This window comes from Anthonomus grandis, chromosome 8, assembly GCF_022605725.1.
Source record: "Anthonomus grandis grandis chromosome 8, icAntGran1.3, whole genome shotgun sequence".
Lineage (NCBI taxonomy): Eukaryota > Metazoa > Arthropoda > Insecta > Coleoptera > Curculionidae > Anthonomus > Anthonomus grandis.
The window spans coordinates 34,098,987-34,123,543 of NC_065553.1; the positions used below are offsets into that span (position 1 = coordinate 34,098,987).

General features: G+C 35.4%; 1 long non-coding RNA gene across 1 annotated transcript; it reads left to right on the forward strand.

Moving 5' to 3' along the window:
- Positions 1-21,450: 21,450 nt before the first annotated feature.
- On the forward strand, positions 21,451-24,463 carry LOC126739076 (uncharacterized). The gene is made up of 2 exons (XR_007661542.1): positions 21,451-21,810; positions 23,675-24,463. It is a non-coding gene; the product is annotated as an uncharacterized LOC126739076 (long non-coding RNA).
- Positions 24,464-24,557: the final 94 nt, after the last annotated feature.

The window sequence follows — 24,557 nt, forward strand, 5'->3', positions numbered from 1 at the left end:
CTATAATAACGATCAAGAGAATAGTGAATAAACAATGATCACAGAAGTAGCGAGATTACTACTTGTACGTGAATATGAATTTAAAAGTTTTACAGAGTTAATCTTATCTAAAATTTAATGACTACGATATAATGTTCAAAACATAGATCAAGATCGAGTATGTCCAATTCGGTAATTTTTAAGGTCTATATCGAGGTAGTATGTCATGTCCAGGTTTGTGTGATTTTATTTGCTTTCTTTTCAATTTAACATGGATTTGCTAAAGATTATGTTTTAAAGAAAAGCATATTTATATATCATAGTATGTTACATATTATGATTTAATATATTATTAAACGTTTCTCTGTCCGTCCGCTGTATCCAGTCTTTCACATAAAATTTAAAATTTTTTTGATTTATTTTATCTTTTATATGCCCCGGAACCAAATTATAAATCTTAGAGATATAGAATCTAAAATATCGCTGACCAATAGTTTTTTCATTTCGTGGAACTACAGCGCTTTGATTTTGAGCTCGAGTAGCATCTGAATGATTCACATGTTCAACTGTGATTTTCCTTTTATGAAGATTTAAAAGTAACTTTTGAACATATAATTGTTTTAAGTCAAATATACCAGCAAGATTGTATAGCTGATCAGATGGAAACAGTTTGTCTTTATCATAGATTATTTTTAAAATCCATTTTTGAACAACTTCAATGGAGGACATATGGCAATTTCTTAATCCACCCCATCCGCTGAGTCTAAATTTAAATGTGATTGTACCAGAGCAAAGTACAATGTTTTTAAGTGTTTAATATCCATAAAATCCTTAAGTCGTTTAAACTTAGATATCAAGCCTCTTAATTTGTTTGTAAGTTCACCTGCATGTATATCCCATTTTAAGTGCCGGTCTAATGTTATACCTAAATACTTTATGGAATTTGCTTCTGGTATCTCAAAATGGGAGTTTATATTAAGAGGACCCATCAGAGGCAAGTTATTAGTGTAAGATGTAAATGTCAAATACTTTGTTTTAGAGGCGTTTAAAGACAGTCTGTTTGATTGAAACCAAGAGGAAATTTTTCTAAAATCAGCTTTAGCGTTCTGTTTTAAAGAATTCCATGAATTTCCTGAATAACATATGGCAGTGTCATCAGCGTAGCTTACTATTTCCCCCAAAATATCAATTTTAAGTAAGTCATTTACATATAATATAAATAATAATGGGCCAAGTACAGTGCCTTGGGGTACCCCACAGGTTATGTCTGCGAAGGAGCTTTGTACCATCGATCTTGACAAGTTGTTTTCTATTTTTTAAATAACTTTCAACTAGTTTATGAACTATTTCTCTAATGCCGTAACAATTTAGTTTATCTAACAAGATTTTGTGATTAACAGTATCGAAGGCTTTAGAGAGGTCAACAAAGATACAGAGTGATGGTTTAGATTTATCTAAGCTTTCATATAAATAATTTGTTAAATGTATAATTGCATCTTCTGTTGACATTTTTTCTCGAAAGCCAAACTGTTTGTTTGAAAGAATGGAGTTCTTTGTTAGAAATGACACTAACCGATTTTTAAAAATTTTTTAATAAATTTTAGCTATACTGGAAATTAGAGAGATTGGTCTGTAGTTGTTAAGGTCTTCTTCCAGGCCAGTTTTGTGTAGAGGTGTGATCATACCAATTTTTAAAATTTCGGGAAAGATACCTGTATTGAAGGACATATTTATTAAATATGCTAGCACATGTGCTATTTCAATTTTTATTTCTTTCAGGGTTTCGGCCTTAATGCCATCAACACCTGGCGATTTGCCTTTTTTTAACCTGTCAATGATCTCTATGACCTCAGTGGGCGTCGTTTCCCATAAAAACATCGATTGATGAATATGATGGTTTTCGTTAGACTTATAAACATAGGTATTCGTTATTTTTATAGTATTTGCAAGTGTTTGCCCTATTTCACTAAAATATTTATTAAACTGGTTTGCTATATTTTGTTTGTCTTCCAGTAATTCACCATTTGTAAGCTTAAATTTACTAATATTTCCCTTGTTCTTTTTTTTATTACTACATATGGCATTAACGCAATTCCAGAGGGCTTTAGTTTTATTTTTGTTGTCTCTAATTGTATTTTGTACAAAGTCCCTTTTTGCTCCCTTAATAAGTTTTTGTATCTCATTATTGAATGTTTTATATCTTTCCTTTAGTTCTTCATTATTAGGTTCTCTTTTACACTGTAGATATAAACTATTTTTTTCATTTATTTTTCTTAGTAAACCTTTCATAATCCATTTACTTTTTCCGTTTTTCCTGTTACTTATTTTAATTAATTCTGTATGTTTTTCAATTTTCCCAACTAAAATATCCATAAACATCCTTGTTGCCACTTCCGTGTCTCTTATACCATATATCAATTGCCAGTCTTCCATTTCTAAGTCATTTCTGAATGCCTCATAGTTAATATATTTCTTTGTTTTCACTAAATGACTATTATTATTTGCATCTTCATCCTTTAAGCTTAAATTCAAAATAATTGGAAAATGATCTGTAAGATCATATTTCAAAATAAAAGACGTAGGAATTTTTGAAATATCCTCATTACAAATTTTAACCAAAAAATTATCTAGACAGGTTTTTGACTCCGGTCTGGTAAATTTATTAATATACGAAACAAAATGATAGGAATTTATTATATTTTTATATTCCTCACTTTCCCTTTTCATTGATAACAAATCTATATTTATATCACCAGTAATTACATGGTTTTTTATATTCTTTCTCTGTTCGAGATAGTGGGCAAAATCATTATTAAATTGATCCTTATTTATACTGGGAGATTTATATATACAAGTTATTAAAAGCATATTTGTTAAAGGGGTAGTTATTTCCAATTCTATTGATTTTACTTGACCAATGAATTCAAATTTATGTTTTTGTGATACGTGTTCTTTTACAAAAATAATTATTCCATCACATTTATTTAAAATGCCTCTATTATATATTATATTATATCCATTCATCCGATAAACTGTTTCATCAAAGACATAATGTGTTTCTGAGAGAACAATGACATCAAAATTAAATGAAAATTGGTCCAGCAGACATTGTAGATTATCAAAATTTTGATTTATACTTCTAATATTCAATTGCAAAATATTAAAATTACTATTTGGCAAAATATGGTCATTCAAATCATTTGGGTTTTCTATTTCTGATGTGTCAATTTTTAAATATGTATAGTCCCTGATATAATTATCCATGTCAATGAAAGAAATGCTTTTATCTCATGCCAATAAAACACTTTAGACCTGATAGAATTTAGAAATAAATAAATAGAATAAAAAATGCTAAAAAACGCTTAAAGGACTTACAACGTACAACCAACACAGATTCTAAAACAATAACCAAAATATACAAAAAACAAAATTAAATATAAAATATAATTATGTCCTTGCAGAATTCTCCCTCCAACAGTCTTAAAAGTGCAACAAGTTACGAACGTAAAGCCTACACAGATCTTAAAACCAAAAAAATTTGAAGTAAACAAATAATAAAATTTAGAGTTCAAAACCTATATACAAATTACAGTTTCAAAACTCTTAGACAAAAAAAAAAAAAAAAACTATTCTAATTTTTTTTATCAAAATCCCTATTTTGAGCACGAGTTTTCCTCTTGGTAGGATTCGCCTTCTCCTGGATTCCAGTGCGGGATGGAGAAGCTCTACGTTTATTTGAGCCTGATGGTGTCTCTTTGTTGCCTTTAGTACCCTCTTGGAAAAGCCCAGCTGTTTCTTTACTTTGTAATTCTTTTACTGAATATGTTTTACCCTCAATAACTAATGTCTTGTTTTTAATTTTTGCAGCTTGTTGATTTTGTCGAGCCTTTTTTAGGTGTTCTCTTAAAATTTTTATATCTTTGTATTCGTCTTGGGTGTATTCAGGAGAAATATAGATTTTTGTACCTTTTAACTTGTAAGCGTTAGTTAATATGTATTTACATAAAAAGTAACTGTTGCTTTAAACTGAGATAGGACGCACCCTTTCGCCTCCCGGCTTTCCCACTCGGTAGACGTTGCGAAAGTCGGAAAATGTACACTTCGACCTTAAATTTTCGTTGAACAGCTGTAAACACACTTCCACGTCGTTTTTCGATTCTTGCTCTTCAAGACCGTAAATCATAAATTCATATTTCTTATGTTCCTGTTCTTGTTTTTCCAATTTTACCTTTAGGGTGCTTATTTCTGTTCTCAACGTTTCGTTTTCTCCTTTTAGCTTGTTGATTTCGCCTCGAAACTCTCCCTTCAGGTCACGTATTTCGTCAGATAGGGCTTCTTTACTTAGCCTAATTTCTTCTTTAACGTCCTGGTTTGAAGCAATCAAAGATTTTAAAAGACTTCTTATATCTTCATCGGCCATTTCATTTCATTCGACGAAAGATATGAATTAATATATTATTTCTATTTCCGTAAAGTATTTTAGGTGTATGGTACGCTAAAACTATGTTGAAAAATATTTCGCCGAACGTAGATTTATATACAATGCCGGACAGTTAAGAAATTCCTTGTGCACAAACTATTTGTTTATATTCTAGATTGCAGTACTTGTACCGGGATTTTAATACAGATTTATAATGTGTTCAATTAAAAATTATGATAAGAGGTACATACGGTTATAAACTCTTCTGGTATAAAGTTTCAATTTTTAATTTGCACTCTTTCCCACTAATTTTACTAATTTTGTCAGGACACTTAATTCGGGTATTTAACTTTTTAAAGGTAATCACACATTGATATTTATTTACATTATATTAATATTAATATCCCCACAAATAACGTGAACATCCAACCTAGGCAACTCAGATAAATAATGAAGCAAGTCTGCATTAAAAACGTCAGCATCTGTGGACGGTGGTCTGTATATAGCAGTAATTTTAAAAGATTCATTTTTTTGTTGAGTTAGATCAATATCAATAAAATTTATATTTGACATTTTTTTTATTTCATATTTATAACTGAACTTTTGACTAATGTATACAAGAACACCGTCATTTTTATTAATATTGCCATGATTGTAAAGCAAATCATATCCTGAAATATTTAAAATATCTGTGTTCAATATCTGAAAAGTTTCTGTCAATACTATGATATCAAAATTTACCTCAATCTGTGACAATAAGAGCAATAAATTATCAAGGTTTTTAACAGCACTACAGATATTTAGTTGAAATATTTTTATGGAATTATGATTAAAACATTTTGAGTTAATACTGTTTAAATCACTGCACAATATGGTTTTATACTTGTTAGCTTCAAAGTTTAATATATATGGATCCATTTTCCTTTTGTAATAAATTTAAACTAAAAACTATATTTAATATTTACTAAATTACCTACTAAAATTTTACACTTTTTTTTTTTTTTTTAATTTTTTTTTTGTTTGTTATTGTGCGCTTACCCGATTAGTTTTTAGTCCTTGTTTTAATTCTATTTGCATCAGATAACGACGAAGTTTTGGTTTTAGTTAAAGGCTTTTTACTTGATATGTTCTTCGGTGTTTCTTGGTTGCTAGTAGAATTATTTGTGGATTCTTTGTGATTTGTGATTATTTTGTTTCCATCATTTTTCCTGACTCGATTCTCCTGTTGCTGCTGGTGGATCTGTATATCTTCCTCCGCCTTGTCTTTATTATTGTGTTGTACTGTGTCTTCAAATGCTTCATCCAAATCTCTACTTACTGTTGGAGTAGCTGGAGCACTATTGGGACGTCGATCTAAAACGACATATTCGCCTTCATCCAGTTGTTTTGCAGTATATCCTACGTATTTAATGTAAAGTTTAAATCTTCTTATGTAACTGCTTTCATCTGGTTGTTGATTCCTTATAATTTTTAAATAGTTTCTTAATTTTCTCAAGTCCTCCTGTTGATTTTTGGTCAGATCATCCGAAATCCCAATTTTTGTTCCTTTTAGTTTCTTGAGATTAACCAGTACATGCTTTTTTCTTAAAAAACTTACAAACTCGATTTTGATAGGACTATTTTCGGATTTTCCTAACAAATATACATCGCTTATATCTCGTTCGGATACATGGTATCTTGCTTCAGCTGCAATAAGATCGTTTTCTATACATATCCTATTATAAACTTCTTTTCCCCAGTCGTCATTTCTATTCATGGCTTGTTCTGCTACAGACGTTTTAAAGTTAATTGTAGACACTACGCGGAAACTATCTTGCTTAACGTTTAACACCTCGGCACAAAAAAAAAACAGCAAGTTTTAAAATCAAAACACTGGTGGCTTAACGAGGATCGGAGCATTGATTTTGAGCATTGTGGGGTATCAGTGGCATTATCACAAATTCGTTGGGATTTTTTAATATTTGATGGATGAGTATTGTGGGAGCCAGCTAAAACTACCCGTCGGATACGTCGGGGGGTTAAACTTTCAAACGATACGTTGCACACTGGTATCGCGTAAAATCGAGTCCCAATCAAAAGCGTTTCCGATAAAGCGTTTCCGCACCAACGAAATTAGTCCCGTTGTCGCTATAAATCTTTTTAGGTCTACCGCGCCGAGCTACAAAACGACGAAACATTTGCAAAAACCCCGCGGTCGAAAGCGACGTGCATAACTCCAAATGAACCGCGCGGTACACCGCACATGTGAAAAGACGCAACCACACTTTTTGTCCAGTTCTCAGGAATAACGGGCCAGCAAAGTCCACGCCGGTGATCTCAAATGGAACTGCCAAACGCACTCGATCCAGAGGTAACGATGGTGATTGAACAACAAGGGTTTTCCATGCTGTCGTTTGCACACTACTTATCTGGATATGACACTTCGAATACTACGTCTTTCTCCCAAAATCCAATATTTTTCTCGTAAGAGACTCAGTAAACCTTGGGTTCTAACATGGCAAGACTTCGCATGCTCGAACCAAATCAAACTCTGTACTAAAGGATGCCTGGCAGGCAAAATAACGGGAAATCGGAAATATTCAGTATCTTCCCTGTTAGACACTCTTGATTTCAATCTAAGCACTCCCTTTTCATCATAAAATGGTTGAAGATTGCTGATATTTTTATCATCTTCTCCCGAAAAACACTCTTGCTGGATCAATTTAAATGCCAAGGTCTCGGCAGCCGTAAATTCTTCAGCACTTAACTCACCGCTTTTCTTATTATCTGAATGCGTGATGTTATAACAAAACCGGAGAATCCAACCAAGCATCCGTATTGTCTTGTGATAATTCGAAAAGTAGGATAAATTCCATTCACTCTGGATATTTAAATCTGCAAGGGCCAAAACCAGCTGTTTTCGTCGCTCGTATAAAATCTCTTCTTCATTGTAGTTTGGGTTTTCCAAAGGCCATTGGTCTGGTTTCTGATAGAGCCACGTCGGTCCCTCCCACCATTTAGCTTCAAATAATTGCTTTGGAAAACAACCCCGGGAAGGCAGATTTGCGGGATTACAAACAAGCCCCTGGTATATGTCTCCAATGTTCCGCTATGGTTAGCTTTCGGATCTCCATAACCCTATTCCAGACGCATGTTCCCCATTGATCTTTTCTTTGTATCCACGATATTACCGTAGATGAACCGCTCCAAAAATAACAATTTGCGGTAGTATTGAGATTTTCTCTGACATTCTTAAAAAGTCTTGCACCTATTAATGCGGCCAAAAGCTCGAACCTTGGTATCGTCATTTTCTTTATAGACCAGGCGAATTAGACTTTAACAGTGCACAAATTGCTATCCGGAAACTGACTGTTGGAGTTGGTAGAGGGGGTTCATAACGAGTGAAAAAAACGAAAATCCAATAATGGGGTAGTAGGGGGTTGTTTTGGGGGGGGTGAAAAGGGGTGGAAAAACATTCTTTAGCAAATTTCCGGCGAAAGTTGACGTCCAATTGAAAAATGTTCAATAGAAAAGTTGTAGATCATAAGAAAATCTATAATTTTTGTAGAGGTCACTTTTGAACATAACCTCACAAAAATAGTTCAATCTTTGTAAAAATTTGTGAAAATATACCTTCTTAAATAACCTCAATTTTTTTCAGATCGAAATATTAAAAACTCGGAGATATGCGTTTTATTCGGAAAATACCGTTTTTTTTTTAAATGAAAATTGTACTTCAGAAAATCATGGTACCAGGTTCATCCGGGGCTCATTTTTTTTGTTTTCACATGTACTTTCTTATGAAATAAAGAAACTATATACTTCCCATTTGAAAAAAAGTCAAAAATGATTTTTACAGCAATAAAATTTTTAGAAATTGTTAATTATTAATTTAATAACAGATTACACCATTCGATTCTACGGAAAAAAATACAAATGAAACTATGTATCATTATTTTACCGGAAACTTAATTGGGCACAGTTGGGCTTTGTACACCGTGTAAATACAATCACATTCTTACGTATTTTCTCGATTTTCATAGAAAATAATTGTTTTTCGAAAAAAATACAAGAGACAAAAATTATTTAAAATCAAATTGTCTACAACTTTTGTTTAAGACATTTTTTGCAAAAGTCATTAATTTGTCAGTTTTAACAAAAAAACATGCAAAAAAGTCAAAAATCGTTTTTAACATTGTAAATTTTACAGTTATTCTTAATAATTTGTTTGAATTTTTATAAAATTAAAAAAAAAATAATTACATAATTTAATTCTACAGGAAAAATTACGTTTATACATTCAATGAAAGTGCATCATTGTTATTGCAAAAATAAAACTAACAGTGAATCTCGAACAATGTTCTTAATTAAAACTTTGCACAGAATGTTATAAAATCTGCTTTATTAAATGTTGTGTATCTTTTTTTCAGTTTTTTCTTTCATTTTCGGAGCATCGACAAATTAACCTCTCGTTTTGGAGCAAACACAACCTACACGCATTTTCGATGAGAGCGTCATTTCGTTCATGATTATTATCTACAAAAATTACAAATTATCTACACGTTGGATTGTTTGTGAAAGGTACTACACATTTTATTTATAAAATTAAATGTTTAAAAATTAAAAAGACTTTTTGCGACATTTTTTAACATAAACAACTTTTATCAAATTCGCTATTTTTTCCTTTTTTTTATTACTCTTTTTTAGCAAAAAAAAAAAAAAATAAACGGTCTTTACAATTACAATTTTTATTTGGTTTAATTACAGATCATGGATGATTCTGAATGCAGTACGGATAATGCTAAAAGTAGTATCGACAATGCTCTATGTATTATTTGCAATTTACTGAATGGTGAGTTAGTATCAATAAAACGAGTTGCGCTAAATAAATTAATTGACTCCAGCAAAAAAAGAAGAGACCGAAAATATTTGAAATGGTCTAAACTGACTTCAGCTTTGGTTTATAAATCCTGCTCTACCTCTTATCACCGAAGTAGTGCGATAAGTAATGCTAAAGCAGAGTTGAACAAAAAGTGCATCGAAGAAAAAAACTATTGTAAAAAATGCTGTGGATTTTGATTTTGAACATCTTTGTTTTTTTGCGGCGAGGTGTGTGACGAGAGTTATGTGATGCAACCAGGCCAAGAACCTCAGTTGACCCCATACATAATTATTATTATTATAAATATTTCTGAATTAACAAAATAAGCGTTTTAATATTATTAGGCTCCATAAATTGCATTATATAAAATCACTCATCTATTAATTTTCGACGAATAAAGTTGTAGTTAATCGATGGTCAAATTTGTGTAGAATTTATTTTGAATTAAATTTATTCCCTTTTTTAAAAAGTAGATGTTCAATAATAATTCCATCACTCGAGTCACATCATAAAGTTAAATTAGTTCAAAAAAATGAAACAAAAGATAAACTGATAGCAATAATTAAGGAACGACAGGTTTGTGATGTATTTCATAAAAATTTGTTTGCACGTTTAGATAATACCAAAAATTTAATTGACGTAAAAGCTCGGTATCATTCAACATGTATGTCCAAATTTTATGTTAAACGAGTTTCTGATTTGCAAATTGGACGTCCACCATCTTTATACAACATGCAATAAATTACATTGAAAACAACGCAACTGAAAGTCAGTTCTCTCTAAATGAGATCAAAGAGGAATTTATTGGAAGTATTCCAAATTTGCGGACTATTAAGCAAAATTTATTAAAGCATTATTCTGATGATGAAATAAAATTTGTAAATGTAAGTACAGATATCATTATACTTTTTAGACATAAAATTAGTAATGACACTTGGAAAGAATGGTACAGAAGTCAAAATGCAGATGCTTATGTAGAAAAAAAAAGAATTATTCAAATGGCTGGTCAAATTATATTAGAAGATATCCGTAAAACTGTTTACGACACGAATAATTACATTCTACCAAATTTTGACGAAAACAATATTTTTGACTTGATTCCGGAGTCCTTATTAGACATTCTAAAGATTATCATCGTAACACACAAGAAAACAAATAAAAAAAATGAATTTAAATGGAAAAAAAGAGTGAGTACGATTGCTCACACGATAATTTCATCAGCAAGGCCACGGTCTTTTTTATCACCAATTTTGATTGGTCTATCTGCTATGATGCATAAAAAATACGCATCTAAAAGGTTGTTGGATTCTTTATGTTACTTAGGTTTGTCTGCGAGTTACGATGAAACGTTACGATTCGAAGCGTCTATTGTTAACGATCCGGATATTCACAGTGTCGATGCTGAAGCTTTTATTCAATATTTGTATGATAACGCGGATCATGACACTTGTACTATTGATGGACGAAACACGTTTCACGCAATGGGTGGTCTCAAAGTTGTTGGAGTTTGGGCGGACATGATTATTGAACAAGTTTTAATGAGAGCAATGAAGACTCAAGGCGGACTTACGCACGGACGTGGAATGAGTGAAAACGTTATAACAACATTCGTATTAACTATGTTAACTCTAGTGGAAGTTTCAAATGAAATGGAAAATTTTTGTAATATTTCCTTTTACACGTCTGAGCAACATGTAGATTGTACAGAAGCTAGGATCAAAAGAGACGCTGAAGATCTACAAAAACTATTGGAATTTTTTAACAGATTTTATTCATTTCCAGAAACACCGAAAATCATGTCGATGTATTCTGGAGGGATTGGAACTGATTCAATAAACTGTCACCATGCGTACGAGATAGGTATGAAATCTGTTGAATCAATAGTAGGAAATAATTTTGAACAAGTAACATTTACGAGAAAAAACAGAGTTTTGTCGCTAAAAAACGTTCAGTCTGCAATCAAGTCGTCTCCTAGATCTGGTCTTGGCTTGAGACCCTGACTTGTACCCTGTATCAGTACAGGCCCCCCTAGGAACATCGGACCACAAATTGATAACAGTCTCTTGCCAGTTGGATGTTAAAACGCAGGATCCTCCGATGCCGCGGAAGGTATGGCGCTATAAATCAGCAGAGTGGAACCATCTTCGGGAATTTTATCGCTCATTCCCTTGGAAAGAAGTCTGCTTTAGAACCAATAACATCTCAGAATGTGCAAACCAAATTACAAAGACGATCTTGGCAGGAATGGAAGCTTATATCCCTTTTTCTACTAAATTTCGATTAAACAACAAGCAATGGTTCAACCTGAATTGCAAAAAGGCAGTAAAGACTAAAAACGCAGCATATCGCAAATGGCGTGAACATCCTTCCACCGAAAATTGGAGGAACTTTTTAACCTCCAGAAATAGCTGCAAGCGAATTATTGATGAATGCAAAGAGAGTCACAACAACAGGATCAAAAACAAACTGCTAAACTGCCCAAATGGAACTTCTTTCTGGCCGGTATCGAAAACCGTTAGTCAAGGATTTGCTAAGTCGGCCTTGCCACCCCTAACAGCAGATGATGGTTCTATCGCGGTAACAGCAAGGGAAAAAGCCAACTTACTGGGTAAACTCTTCGCGTCCAATTCTACTCTGCACTCGCAAGGCAAAACACCGCCATATTTTCCAAGAGTGAATTCATCGATGGGAGAAATTTCGTTTCCCCAACGAATTATAAATAAAATTCTTAAAAGCGTAGACACCAACAAAGCTTCTGAACCCGATGGAATTCCAGCCCTGGTACTAAAACGTTGTGCAGTCGAATTAACTCCTCCCTTATGTAGACTGTTCACGGCATCGTATAAGCAGGGCTTATTTCCAACAAGCTGGAAAACTGCTAAAGTGCAAGCTGTACCCAAAAAGGGTAAGAAGACGATGCCGTCCAATTACCGCCTGATTGCACTAGTTCCAGTAATATCGAAGATTATGGAGAAAGCAGTCAACCAACAACTGTTAAGATATCTGGAATTATCTGGACTAATCAGCGATCATCAATACGGCTTCCGAAAGCTTAGATCCACCGGCGATCTTCTGGCTTACGTCACACACTTGTGGACGGAGGCCATGGAGAAGCACGGCGAGTCCCGCTCAGTCGCTCTTGACATTTCCAAGGCATTTGACAGAGTGTGGCATGAGGGACTACTAACCAAGCTCTCCTCAATCGGCATACAAAACTCATTATTGAATTGGATCAAAAGTTTTCTTGAACAACGAACAATCCAAGTAGCCGTCGATAGACACCTCTCCGACAAATTTAACATTAACGCTGGAGTCCCTCAAGGATGCATTCTATCCCCCACCCTTTTCTTGGTATATATCAACGATTTGCTAGGAACCACTGTCAATCCAATCTACAGCTTTGCGGACGATAGCACACTTATTTCCACATTTAAGTCCGCCAAATCAACGACAGCCGCAACTTCTCAGAATCTTAGGCAGCAACAAGTAGCTTCAACCAACAACGATATTAGAGCAATCTTGGAGTGGGGCGATAACAATCTGGTCAATTTTAACGCTAAAAAAACGCAGGCTGCAGTATTTACGATGAAGACTAACCTTAGTGGCCCGGAGCTGGTTATGGCAGGGAAAACATTGCCAATGAAATCATCTTTACACCTTCTAGGAGTCGAAGTCACCAACAGTGTGTCTTGGCATGACCACGTTGCCGAGGTCTCCAGGGCGGCTTCCAAAAAACTCGGAGTGATTTTCAAAACGAAAAAACTGTATACACCAGAACAGCTGCTGACTCTTTATAAGGCTCAAATACGCCCTTCCCTCGAGTATTGCTCGCATGTCTGGAGCTCTGCACCCAAGCTTAGTTTAAACCTGCTGGCTTCTATACAGAAGAGAGCTATTCGTCTTATCGACAAACCAGAACTGACAAAGAGTCTGGATAGTCTGGAGCACAGGAGAAAGGTGGCTGATCTCTGTTTATTCTACCGTTATTATCACGGTAAGTGCTCCTCTGAGCTGGCAGGCCTGATCCCACCCAGGGCTGTTCCGGCAAGAAGGACGCGTCTAGCAGTTGCGGCTCATCAACATCGAGTCCACTTGCCTACCCCAAGGACGTCGCTGTATTGTGACTCATTCATCTGGAGAACATCTTCCTTGTGGAACGGGCTTCCACCTCACATATTTCCAGACGCATACAACCTGCAGCGATTCAAGATAAATACCCACAAATATCTTCGCGCAAGCACCACTCCAAGAGTGACATAGGACTTTCCTCTTGTGCTTGTGTTTACCATAAAAAAAAAAAGTGAATGACGAGATTATCACAATAAATCCGCTGATTTTATTTCAACGTTTATGTGTCAATATCAATAGCATAGCTGATATGAGAAATTATTTAAAGTTTGAACTTGCTCCATTTCCACTTTCACTGTTTACAGAAAACGGCTTTCGGAAAAATGTCAAATCGCAAATGTTTGATCATTTCACCAACATCGAAGCTTTAGCAAATACAGATAATGCATTGTACGTTAGCGACGGTGGACTTCTTTTACACAAAGTTGTGTGGCAGAAGAATGATACTGTTGAGGTCATCGTTGAAAAATATCTGTCTTTTGTACGCAAAAATTATGCAAACAATACGTGTATTGTGTTTGATGGGTATCCAGACAGTGACGATGAAAACTCAGCTGCATGTGCGATAAAAACTATTGAACGTTTACGACGAAAAAATACGTCGAGTTATCCTTCTTTTCATATTGAACCACAAACTAAAATAACAATTGCACAAGACAAGTTTTTGTCGATTGACAAAAATAAAGTTGAATTAATAAAGAGGTTATCTGCAGCCTTTCGATTTGAAGGATATTCGATCAAACAAGCTAGAGAAGACGCAGATGTTTTAATCGTTCACACAGCAATAGAAATGGCAGAAATTAATAAAAAAACTGTCATTATTATTGGTCAAGATATTGATTTATTAGTTTTATTACATCAATTAAATGTCAAAAATCTTGCAGTTAATTTTTTAAAAGCAGGATCACAAAATGTAAGTGACTGCTTATATTCATTAAATAGTTTCAACTTCTCAAATTACCGTTCAATTATTGCATTCTGACACTGTTTCACCGGTTGCGATTCAACGTCTGCGTTTGCTGGAAAAGGAAAGAAAAAAACAGTCGAGTCGCTCATGAAAAATACAAATTTAGCTGAACTAGTACAGCCTTTTTATGAACAGAATTCTGATCCAAAGCTTATTGCTCGAAATGGCTGTGTATTGATTGCATCTATTTATCTATCATCTATATCTAAGTGATTCCGAGGATATTTCCTATGAATTAGAGCAGCCAAGTATTAATTTGAATCCAGAATGTGAAGAACGATTCAGTGATATTGAAGAAGAGTATAAAGATGAAGGAAGCACGGAATTCAATGAAAGTACGGATGATGAGCAAGAAATTATGATTTTGTCTAAAAGAAAAAGATTGATGTAATTTTGTAATATTCCATAATGTAAGCTGTGATACGCTACATATAATAAAAATCTAGTTTCGTATAAAAATAATAAAATTTTCTTTTGTTGTACTTTTTCCTGTAGAATTAAATTATGTAATTAGTTTTTTTAATTTTATAAAAATTCAAACAAATTATTAAGAATAACTGTAAAATTTACAATGTTAAAAACGATTTTTGACTTTTTTGCATATTTTTTTTGTTAAAACTGACAAACTAATGATTTTTGCGAAAAATATTTTTAACAAAAGTTGTAGACAATTTGATTTTAAATAATTTTTGTCTCTTGTATTTTTTTCGAAAAACAATTATTTTCTATGAAAATCGAGAAAATACGTAAGAATGTGATTGTATTTACACGGTGTACAAAGCCCAACTGTGCCCAATTAAGTTTCCGGTAAAATAATGATACATAGTTTCTTTTGTATTTTTTTCCGTAGAATCGAATGGTGTAATCTGTTTTTTGATTTTTTAACTAATTTAAATAAATAATTAACAATTTCTAAAAATTTTATTGCTGTAAAAATCATTTTTGAATTTTTTTGCATTTTTCGACGTTTTTTTCAAATAGGAAGTATATAGTTTCTTTATTTCATAAGAAAGTACATGTGAAAACAAAAAAAATGAACCCCGGATGAACGCGGTACCATGATTTTCTGAAGTACAATTTTCATTTAAAAAAAAACGTTTTTTTTCCGAAAAAAACGCATATCTCCGAAAGTTTTTAATATTTCGATCTGAAAAAAATTGAGGTTATTTAGGACCTACAAAGGTATATTTTCACTAATTTTTACAAAGATCCATTTTTGTGAAAATAAAAAATTAAAATTGAAAAAAAAAACGGTTTTTCGCATTTATCTTGGCTATTTTGAGGTTATGTTCAAAAGTAACTTCTACAAAAATTATAGATTTTTTTATGATCTACAACTTTTCTATTGAACATTTTTCAATTGGACGTCAACTTTCGCCGGAAATTTGCTAAAGAATATTTTTCCACCCCTTTTCACCCCCCCCCAAAACAACCCCCTACTACCCCATGGTTGGATTTTCGTTTTTTTCACTCGGTATGAACCCCTGTACCAACTCCAACAGTCAGTTTCCGGACAGCAATTTGTGCATTTTTTTATTAAATTTGAGCTAATTCGCCTGGTCTATTAGTGGTGATACCCTAGCTGTACTTGCTAACAGAAAAACATTAACTTTTTGATGCACAACCACTCTCAAAAAAATTGCATATGCATAGGAATCCTTGCTAGCGTCACAAAAGGTATGTATGCTGACATCTTGTATATTGCTCCCACCAGTCAAAGTCCATTTTGCAATTCGTATTATCATCAGATATGGTAGTTCTCGCACCCATCGTTTAAAAACTTGTGCATACTCCTCATCCACTGTTTCAGCAATACTGCTGCTGACGTAAATCCTATGGGATCAAACACTTTCTGAGTTAACGATAGAATTTCTCTCTTAGTGACCACTAAATTGTCAACATTAATTTCCAAAAAACCTGGATTAAGAGTTAGAATATCTTGGTCGGGATGCCAAATTAAACCAAGTACAGGGCAGGGAACAGATTCTTTTTCTAAATTACCAATTCTCGTGTGCTCCCACCCTCTCAATTCGAATTGTCCTCCTGCCATGATTGCCACAGACTCGCGAATAAAGATAGCTAAAGTGTCACCATCTGGCACACTTGTGACACAATTGTCCACATAAAAGCTGTGCCGTAATCTCTCAATAGTGTCTCTTGAATAAGAACTGCTGCTGTCACCTTATCTGAGGAATTGCTCAAGATGATACTCTAATGTCACACCTAATAGAAAAGGACTGCTATTCACTCCAAATACAACTCTTCTGAATCTAAAAACAACCTCATTGTGCTGATCATCTTCCCACAGGAACCTTAAAAAATCACGATCATTTTCATGCACGCTGATTTGCAGGAAAGCTTTGCGGATGTCCGCTATAACTCCTAGTTTATATTCTCGAAATCTTAAAAGCAGCGACGGTATCAACTCCACAAGATTCAAACCCTTTTCTAGACAATTGTTAAGTGACGGTTTGTTCTTTTCGAATCGAATACCGGTCTCAACTTTGTGGTCATACTGCTGTCTTTGATTACTACTCGGTGCGGAAGGTAATGACCTTTATTAACGTGCACTTCCGGGTTAATCCGTTCGATAATTTTCTCTACTTCCCACTCTTTAAACACTTGATCACACTGTTGAAAAAGTCTATCTTGTCTCAGTTTGGTAATATTGAACTTCAGCAAACTAACCTCATATCGCCCTTCATCGTTGATGCGAACTGTTTCAAGAAATAGCTCCTTAGCTGCCATCCCCATTTCTTCTTTAGTTCTCTGCTCCGTTGGCTCCTTAATACCGAGAGTATCCAGTTCCTAAAGTTGTTTTATAGTGGCATCCCTCACAAAGAGATTTAGAGTTGTCATAGCAGCACCTATATTTCTCTTTCCATTAGTTACAACCTTTCCTATGACAGTCCATCCTAACCTAGTCTCAATCGCCATCAGACCATAAGACAAAGACTTTTGGTTTCCCGTATACAAAATACAAGCTACATCTGCTCCTAACAATAGCTCTATGGGCCCGGCATCTTGGGAATCGGAAAGTTGAATATCTAGGTCTGCCAGTTCATCTGACCATTGACCACTAAATATTGGAGGTATATTACTACATATAATAGGCTGATCCAGAGCCTCCATGGAAAACACAAAGTTTTCACCACTTAACGTAATATCATAGCATTGATGGTCATAACCTGCCTCTCTACCTCCAAATAAACAATGAATCACCTTTTCAGAGCGTATGGATTTATATTCAAGTTGAGCAGCTGTTGACTTCAAAATATAACTCCTCTGGGAACCACTATCCACTAACGCCCTCACTGACTTGTACCTATTTAAACCTTTTAGTTGGACTCGAAGAGTTTGCAAAAATACATAGGTGTTAGTGTAATTCGCCAACGTTTGATCACGTACAACAGTTCTCTCTTCTCGAACGTCACTGCTTTGACCACCATTATAGCATTTTTCCTGTTTGGAAGCGACTTGATTAACTGACAGACTAGTACACATCAAAACAAGATGGGATTTTTCACAAACAACACAATTGAAACGCCCTCTACACCTTCGAGATTGATGACCCCCTTTCAAGCAACGGAAGCAAGTTTTCTTACTGGAAAAAAATATTTTTCTTTTCCTCTAGTGACATTTTATTGGCTTTGAAGCAAGAGGCACTTTCATGAGATCCGCCACAAAAAATACAACTGGCAGCATCGCAATTTACAAGACCCGCGGCAGTAGAAACTATGTCACTTCTAACAGACTTTCTTTTCTTAAAATTATCGTCATTAGAACACAATCTGACACCTGACATACGTTCCGTCAAACCAAAACCGTCTGCGGCCAAACTAATCCTCTGTTCATTCTCCACCTCACTACTGAGGAATTTCATTAGACCTTTTAACCATCATCAGGGACATCGCTTGGAACACTGGTTACTGAAAAGGGTGAACATGACTCAATCAACGGAAAAAGTAAAGCTGAACAACTTTCCGTTGTAATACCCAAAGTCTCGAGTGCCCGCAATTGTGTCTCAATTTTATTATGGAGCATAGTAATGTCCACCTTTTGTTTTCTAGTAGCGCTACCCAAAATTAAATTAAGAAGTTCCCTGATATAGACCTCAATCTGCATGTCTTAATTGCCGAACCTACTTTGCATACAATCAATAATTTTGACATAATTCTCACTTACAACTGGAAAACTTTCAACAAGCTGTTTTGCTCGACTTCCTGGGATTGTCGTCTGCCACAAATACCAGATTTTGTCATGGTCATCAATATCAGAGTCACTATGGATTTTCTGGAACTGGCTCCAGAAAGACAACCACCCCTGAACACTACCATCATAAGGTTTTAACTCGATGCGTGGTAATTTAAACTTTCGCTTACCTTGACTTTCTCCTGTCATCGAATGTACACTAGGCACAATACGGGTACTAGATTTTAAATCGGCATCCACGAAAAGTTTTTCACACCTTAGGTTCAGTTCACAAAACCGTTTGATATACATATCACAACTGTCCACCTTGGTAGAAAGTTCATCTTCCGATGCGTCCTCCAATAAACTCTTAAAAATCGCACTATCCCGCACTTTCACATCTTCTGCTTTCGGTTTTAAAGTCTCCCATAAAACACGAATTTATGGGAAATCATTATTTTCCTCCGAACGGGGACCATCTAACAAATTCGCGAGTTCATTGGCTGTTCTCGTGAAAGATCCACGGTAAACTTTTCGAGCCTTTTTCTAAGCTTCTAGTTCCTGATCCATGGTAACTAGTCAAAACCACGTCCCACACGATATGTGATTAACCAAAAAACAAAACTCAGCTTCAAGAAACATGTAATCCAGGCTACAAATAAAGCCACGAAAACTCTTATGTACTGTAAGAGAATGTTCGGTAGATCATGGGGACTGTCACCAAAAATGGTACATTGGATGTACACGACAATGGTTAGACCCATCATTACATACGCAGCACCTATATGGTGGCATGCGGCAGAAAAGAGGACTGTAATACAGATACTCAACAAAACACAACGAATAGCATGTCTGGGCATAACAGGAGCGATGTCAACAACGCCGACTGCTGCCCTAGAGAACCTGATAGGACTAAGCCCGCTACACTTAGTGGTACGGGCTGAAGCTATAACGGGGGCGAAAAGACTGCTGTCAAATGGCGCAACAATCCTATCGAAAGATGGGCACAATGCCTTATTTGACAAGATACAGGACCTTGGGTGCCTCGCCCTAAGAACAGACAGAACCAAGGTCACATACCTAGACAAACCTTTTGTCATCAAACAGAAAAGGGGACCACTGGACGCAGAAGCGGACAGGCTCAGGCAAAGAGGTTACTCAGTATGGCACACGGCAACCAAACGATCCAAGATCGGGGTAGCTGTGGGCATGGTGGAGGACGAACAACAGGGCAGACAACTTATGCTAAACCTGGGCCTCGAAACAACAAATTTACAGGCAAGCATAATAGGAATACAAACCTGTGTCCAACTGATGAGAGAAGGGCTGCCAAGAGGCAAAACCTTCGCAATTTTCACAGGAGACCAGGCTGCAACACTTGCACTACAACAGTTCGAGACTAAGTCAAGGACTGTGCAAAGCTGCTGGGAGGATCTCAGGAACCTCGCCGAAGCGCAAAATAGGCCAGAGATAATCCTAGCAGAGAATATGGGCAACAATAAGGCTGCAAGAAGGGCTATCTAACTTGCAACCCAGGGAGCCAGCAACAGCCTGGTAGGCCCTGAACCAACATGTTGTGTTAGCGATAAGACCTGGAAGAGGGAAATCGGCAACTGGCTAACAAACCAGAACAAATTCTACTGGGAGCAGCTGCCAAAGATGGAACAATCCAAACAACTTATAGGTAGCCCACCCTTCAAGAAGGGTAAGAACATACTGGGCCTCTCCAGACAACAACTGCGAAGGGTCGCAGGGCTACTTACAGGCCATGCACCCAGCAGGAAACACCTGCATATGCTAGGGAAATCAGTTACCTCGCTATGTAGGGGATGCAATGAGGAGGACGAAACAACTCTTCACATACTGTGCTTCTGTGAAGCATTTAATCAAACCAGGGCAACATTCCTGGACTTCCTTGAAGCTACAGAATTGAACCTGTGGGACTAAACATATGGGACACAATAGGACTGCTTCTTAGCAGACCGCAGTGTAGGGAGCCACAAGGCACCACCCAGCGGTGGAGTTTTAGAGGGTATAGGACGAAACAGACTCGACACTGAGTCCCACACTACTGGGGGCGGCGCCCGCGTAACCAGTGTTCATAAAGAATTTCTCCACCGACCCAAAAAAAAAAACCAAAAAACAATACTTCCCAATATACAGAATCTTGATTCAAAATCCAAACGAACTTATCCGTAACTGTGAAAACTCAAGCGTCGATTTGCCACTGTAAGCCGAGGTCCTGTCACGGTTGCCAAAATGTGGGGGCCAGCTAAAACTACCCGTCTTAGCTGCTTTATCCACTTAAAATACTCGGATACAGGGCAAATGATAAACTACGAATTCCTCGAACTCAGAACGTAATTTATTCATACTTGAGTTATAAATGATAAAGAAAACAAATAAACACTTCTTACACAGTTATCGGGAGTATTTAACAAATATTAAACTTAAAATTTACATGAGTAACCGCATGATTACAGAGGGCCAAAACACGGCGGCCGCGCGACGCTACTTAATCGTTACCGAATCGATGACAATAGACGACTAACTTATTGTCCGGGGAGCGGGGAAATAACAGCGCGTAATTATAAATAGATTGACAGTTGAGCGCTGTTGCCACTACACTTAAACTAATTATGAAATTAGGGGAAAATAATACTGTCCCGAGCAAGTCTATTTCTTTCTGCAATCCTTATGAACTACTAAAGAATCCACAGATTCAAATGTTTGCCACTTGCAGTCACCGTGAAGTTTGCTGGTGTTTATAAGTTTTGGAAAGCCTCTTTTCCCTACCACTACTAGAGTCTTAAGCTGAGCGTCCACTGGGTCAGGAACGCGGCGCCGCGGAGAGCGGCTGTTCACCGACTTCAGATTATACTTACGGAAATAAACGAACAGGCGTCGATTAAGTCGGTGAAGCGGAGCGGTGCGGCTAAAACCAATTCGGCTCCGATCTGCGGATCGAGCTAGACTTCTGGAGGTCGGTTTTGCCCTGTGCCGCTCCGATTCACCGGCATAGTGGACGGTATATCGGTCGGAATTTACTGGCTTCGTGGATGAATCGGTTATTTCCGTAGTATTCGTATACACGACAATGCATGCAAAAATTTTTCAGTTTGTAGAGTGATCAACAAGTTTGGTGTTCTGTAGTTCAAACAAAAATGGACGTTGCAACGGAAGAAAAGTTGATACTTTGTCTGCAAGAATATTTAATTAGAGAAAATTGCTGGAAGGAAATCGAAGCGAAACTCAAAGAACAAGGTAAAAATTGGATATCAATAATACTTATTTATTAATAATATCAGACATCATACTTTCTTTACATAATATTAATTTACATTATATTTTTGAATTTGAGTCAATAAATACGACACAGTTAACCTATACAGGGTGTTCCAAGCAGTTCAATCTGTATGGGAAACTTTTTTATTCTCAACTTCTCAGAAAAATTTATACTACAAAGTGTGTGCTTAATCTAGAACTTAACCTACTGTTAGATATTTACCAGTGGCGTGCCAAGCGGACGTAATTAACGAAAAATTCATTGTCAATCAATAAAGTAGCCCTATTTTACCTGGTAAAAAAAATTATAGGAAAAAATTAGTTATTCTTATAAGTTTTTCTCAGAAATCGACTTTTGTTTGTATACCAATAATTTTTTTTTCTAATTTTTTAACTGTCATTTCTTTGAGTTTAACCGAATTTATACTTTTCAAATGAAAGCAGATTAAAATGTTCAATTTTAATAATGTATTATAAAAAACTGCGAGAGATGAACAAAATTTTCACGAAAAATTAAATATTCTATAAGCTAATTGAAATATTAGGCCTATAGTCGATCAATGCATTTTTCTCACTCCAAACAATATGCAACTTTTTAATAAAATTTTCTAAGAACTCGCAAATAAAAAGTTTTCCATACCGATCAAACTTTCTGGATGACACTGTATATCAAAAGAAATCCTATAATTAAACTTTTTTTTATAAATCATGTCGTCTTCCTTGCTGAACAGCCCGAACTTGCCACTCAACTGATCCAATTGAAGATGAGAAATAATCTTTGTACTTCTCTCGTACAAGATAAGCATCTCCAGAAAATCCACCTCCAATATTCCTTATATTTTGTAAGGCACTCCTCTCAGGATTTGCCGCCGGTTCTTCATGCTGCATTTCTGCGAAAAGATTAGAACAGTCCGATTTTAAAAAGTTGTGAAGATGGCATGTTGCTACAACAATTTTGGTTGCATAGTGAGGTTTCATCTCTAAACGTCTCTGATATACGCGAATCGCTTACATAGTATTCCGAATGAATCTTCGCTTGTATTTCTTGCCCTGCTTAACCTGAGATTAAATATTTTCTTCTCCTCATATTCATGAGTTCGGCCCCAGGTCATAAGACCTCATTAGGTTTCTTTGAAGAGGAAATGTCTCATCGCCAACAAGAACATAAGGCATAGGTGCTTTTGTTCCAGGTAGTGGTGTATCTTCAGGAAAATCTAGTTTTCTTTCTCGAAACTTTTTTCCAAAACTGCAGTTTGCAAAAATACTTCCATCGCTATTTTTACCATATCCCCCAGCGTCAATCATAATAAATTTGCATTGGGCATCAGCAATTGCCATCAATAGCAAGCTACAGTGTCCTTTATAGTTGAAATAGAGTGACCCACTATGATAAGGTTTATTAATGATGACGTGTTTGCCATCAATAGCGCCTACGCAATTTGGAAAATTCCACCTTGTTCTAAATTGTTCTTCAATTTGCTTTCATTGCTCTTTTTTCGGTGGGATCATGTATATTGGCCCAAGTCTCCTGGAAATGCCATCACATGTTTCGTAAATAATACGACGTACTGACTTTTCTCTTATCCTATAGCTGAACGCAATGGTTCCAAAGTTATCTCCAGTAGCTAAAAATCTACAAAATATAATCAAGTTTTAAATTAGGATTTACGATTTAAGGATTTTCAAAAAAAAATGACTGGAATAATTCTCAAAAATATATTATATATATCATTATACTAATATTTAATTTTAGAAAATTAGTACTTTTCCAATGTTTGCTTGGCATGTTACGATTCAAAGCTTTTTCCAACTTCATGATATTGACCTCATACTATATTTTTAGGTTCTGTGTGTAAAGCCAAATGGAAATTCTTAAGAGAAAGTTATCGCAAAGCAATAAATGTCAGAAAAACGAACAGTGGATAAGCTACGAAGAAAATAAAACCATGGCGTTTAGAAGTTCAGATGGAATTTATTAAACCATATTTATTTTCTCAAAGTGCCGACCAAATTAGTAATTTTTCACCCCCGCCTGAATCTCCAGAATCAGTTAGTTCTCCAAATGAATTACAAATACCTGAAGCTTCATCCAACAACGAGACCAGTCAAGATTCAATCGAATCTCCCCAATTATTATCTACAAGAAACAGCAGAGATAAACATCTATCTTCTAGTAAACAAATTCCCCCTGGATCAGCTGCTGAGGTTTTGCGTCATTATATGAATATGAAAAATACGGCGACAGAAACGAAGTCATCTGGAGACCACTTAAGTAAATATTTCCAAAGTATTGAAGAAACTGTTCGTACTCTTCCACACATCACACAAATTAGATTAAAAACACAAATATCCCAATTAGTTCATGCAGCTGAATTAGAAGCCATAAGTGGTCATTGTTCTTCACATATTTCAAATGGACCGCCAGATCGACATACAATGACTTCTCAAACCATATATTCTACCACAAATCAGAATGAGCTTTTATCACGACCCAATGTTAATTTTCAAAATTTATCAGAAAGTTCACATCAAAATTTTTCCAGTCCTCCTCAAACTAATTATGCTCAGTATAATGATAGTTATAATATAAGTAAGTTCAATGTATATTCAAAATAAACCAAAAGATTCAAGACTAACTTGTTTTTTCTTACCTTAAATAAGTCGCCAATCTTTCTTCCGCAGGTATTGCTTGACGAAATGTTGTATCCTTCTTTTCAATATCTGGC